Genomic DNA, 3,560 nt, shown 5'->3' with positions numbered 1-3,560 from the left:
CGCCAAAGAGAAATTTGAATTATAAGTGAAAAATCAGTTTAAATTGTGTTAATTTGCAATTTGTGAGTGATTTTTGAGTTGAAGACTGCATAGAAACTAATAAAATGAAGAGCCGTGTTAAATTGCGACAGCCGTCAAGATGCAAGATGCGTAGATGCAAGTGTAGCGCTGCGACGAATCGCTGCATTTGGTGTACATAGGGCGCGGCAAAGCCGAAATGTTTCTTTATTATTATATTGACAGCATTTCATCACAATGATTTCACTTCTGCTCCAAGCAGCATCTTTTTAAAAGCAATGGAGTGCACTAAAACGTTTGCTGCAGCAGCCTCAATTGCGAAGCAATGGAGTACACGAAAACGTTCATTATTCTCTAATAGATTAGGTGAAAAATGCAATGTTTTCGCATTTAGCAAAGTTAAACACGTTTTTTCGCTGTAAAGTTTTGGCTGTTTAAACTCGTTCTTCTTTTCGCTCTATTTTTTGTTTACTTGTGGTACACAAATGTCAACGGCCAGGACGGCGCAATCTTGTATTCTATCATTCTTGTCCGGCACCCTGAAATTGTGCATATGGAAAGGGGCTCCGAAATTGCGCATATGGAAACTGTGCATTAAGACATTATTTCGGTTTTGAACCGAAACTGTGCATGTATGCATTACCTAGTTTTTTTCATATGCATTACTTCGCTTTAAAGCGAAAGTATGCATATGCATAATTTCGGTATTTTCTCATATTCATTATATCGGTTTTCAACCGAAACTGTGCATGTATGCATTACTTCGTTTTTTTTTTATATGCATTATTTCGGGTTATAACCGAAAGTATGCATATGCATAATTTCGGTCTTTTCTCATATGTGTTATTTCGGTTTTGAGTCGAAATTGTGTATATATGCACCATTTCGGTTTATGTCATAAGCATTATTTCGGTTTTCAAACTAATCTGTGCATGTATGCATTACTTCGTTTTTCTCATATGCATTATTTCGGATTTGAACCGAAACTGTGCATGTGTGTATTATTTCGACTTTCGTCATATGCATTATTTCGGTTTTGCACAGTTTCGCATGTATGCATTACTCCGTTTCTCACATAAAAAATTATGTAATGTTTCCGATTCGCTTCAATTTTTTTGTGGGTTCTATACATGAACTAAGCTAACACGTGTTCGAGGAATTTTGCTTTAAAACGACGTTAAGATGAAGTCTTTACGATATACAGAACCCGAGATATAACGATTTGAAAGAGAACATAATTAGTCAGACTCACGAAAAAATGCAAACTTTGACAAATCATATCTCCAAAGAAAAAAGCGATTAAAAAAAATTCCTCGAACACGTGTTATGGGCTGTTTTTGCTTACGCGTAAAAGCACATTTAGCGCATTTAGCTCTAAATGCTACTCTAAATGTACATTTATCCATACAAAATTCGTCACCTAAATGCAACTCCATTTTTGCATTAAGAATCTAAATGCTAAAAGCAACCCTGTGATCTTCCAAAATTTCCACGATTCGATTTCATTTATTATTTTACATTATTTGGATAAAGAAAAGTTAAGCAAATTCAACATCGATGTGATGCTGATAGAAATCTGGATCAATTTGCGATCAACTCTGTTTGTTTTGTTTCCTAATAAAGTGGGGAAATTTTAATTGACAGCACCGACAAAAGAATATATACATAAGCAAATGTTCGGTTATGGTTAAAACAATTCAAGTTTTTGTATTGAATTTTCGGTTTAAAATTTATTTTTTCCTTTTCAGTAGGGTTTCTGCACATAATCTTCTGCGTGAGAATTGATCATAATAGATACGGATCTGAATAAGCGACTAGAACACTGCTGTTTGTCAAAAGCATTCAATTTTGAACTCGCTTAAATGTACATTTGCTAAATGCGATAGCATGAATGCTCTTCGAAAACATATGTTCGAAAGTGCTAAATGTTGCATTTTAAATGCAGCAAAAACGCTGCATTAGCTTATTTCAAGTGTAGAGCAGGGATTGGCATTGGTTGAATTTAAACTGTTTCAAACTCAATCAATACTGGTGCTTTGTATGACTGAGCAGCGGCGTTGGCTTAGTAGTATCGATACCTAAACGAAATTAGAGGATGACTGAACACCAGCGCATAGCGTGCTGTCTTGCAAATACAGCCACCACAAGTGAACGATGCTTATAACAGCTCATACTGATATTGACTCGGTAAACCTGTACTCCGAATGATCGTGCACGAAACTAGCAAACGCGGCAGTTGAACGGTTCCGAAAGCATGAGAGCTCATCATTTGCTGCAGAAGTCGTTTGACTTGTTGCTGAAAATCATCTGACTTGTTGCTGAAAGCCATTTGACTTGTTGCTGAAAATCATCTGGCTTGTTGCTGAAAGCCATTTGACTTGTTGCTGAAATCACGACGAATGTGGTAAAGGGTAATTTATCGTCTCGTATGCATGTATGTATGTATTTATAGCGCGTCTACCATTCAATTGCTTTGCTCACTGCTGGCTAGTTGTGAGGAATGTGCATACGTACGTATGTATGTATGTATGTACATATCAATGCTTCATTTCAAACAAGCAAGTGTCGTTGAATTGTTTTTGAACTACAGTATCATCACTTCGGCAACACGTCGAACGCGCCTTCAGCAACAAACCAAAGGCGGCGGTTTGACTTCTGCAACAAATCAATTTAGCTAACTGCGGCATCTTGGCTTCGCCAGTCTTTCACATAAGCTCTCATGCTTTCGGCAACCGTTCAAATGCAGTATCGTGGTTTTGACAGTCGGTCAAATACGGTGGTTGTTGGTTTCGTGCACGATAATTCGGAGTACTGGCTTGCCGAAGTCAATATCAGTATGAGCTGTTATAAGTATCGTTCACTTGTGGTGGCTGTATTTGCAGGACAGCGCGCTTTGCGCTGCTGTTCGTTCATCCCCCGTTTTTAACGTGAGTATGCTTAAAGTCACAAAAACAGCACCCTTTGCCAATGTCTGGTGTAGAGCCCATCAAAAAAATTGAAGCCAATCGAAAGTGTGACACTAAATTTTGTGTCCGATATGAAAAAGAATGTATCATATGCATTATTTCGGTTTTCAACCGAAACTGTGCATGTATGCATTACTTCGTTTTTTCCGTATGCATTATTTCGGGTTTCAACCGAAACTGTGCGTGCATGCATTACTTCGTTATTCCCATATGCATTATTCCGGTTTTGAACCGAAACTGTGCATGTATGCATTACTTCGTGTTTCCCATATGCATTATTTCGGTTTTGAACCGAAACTGCTCATGTATGCATTACTTCGTTTTTCACATATGCATTATTTCGGTTTTCAACCGAAACTGTGCATGTATGCATTACTTCGTTTTTCCCATATGCATTATTTCGGTTTAGAACCGAAATTGTGCATGTATGCATTACTTCGTTTTTCCCATATGCATTATTTCGGTTTTGAACCGAAACTGTGCATGTAAGCATTACTTCGTTTTTCACATATGCATTATCTCGGTTTTGAACCGAAACTGTGCGTGTATGCATTACTTCGTTTTTCCCATTCTCGG

This window comes from Rhagoletis pomonella, unplaced genomic scaffold (genome assembly GCF_013731165.1).
Source record: "Rhagoletis pomonella isolate Grant_MI unplaced genomic scaffold, Rhpom_1.0 Rhpom_scaffold_00022, whole genome shotgun sequence".
Lineage (NCBI taxonomy): Eukaryota > Metazoa > Arthropoda > Insecta > Diptera > Tephritidae > Rhagoletis > Rhagoletis pomonella.
Note: the sequence above shows the minus strand (reverse complement) of the source record.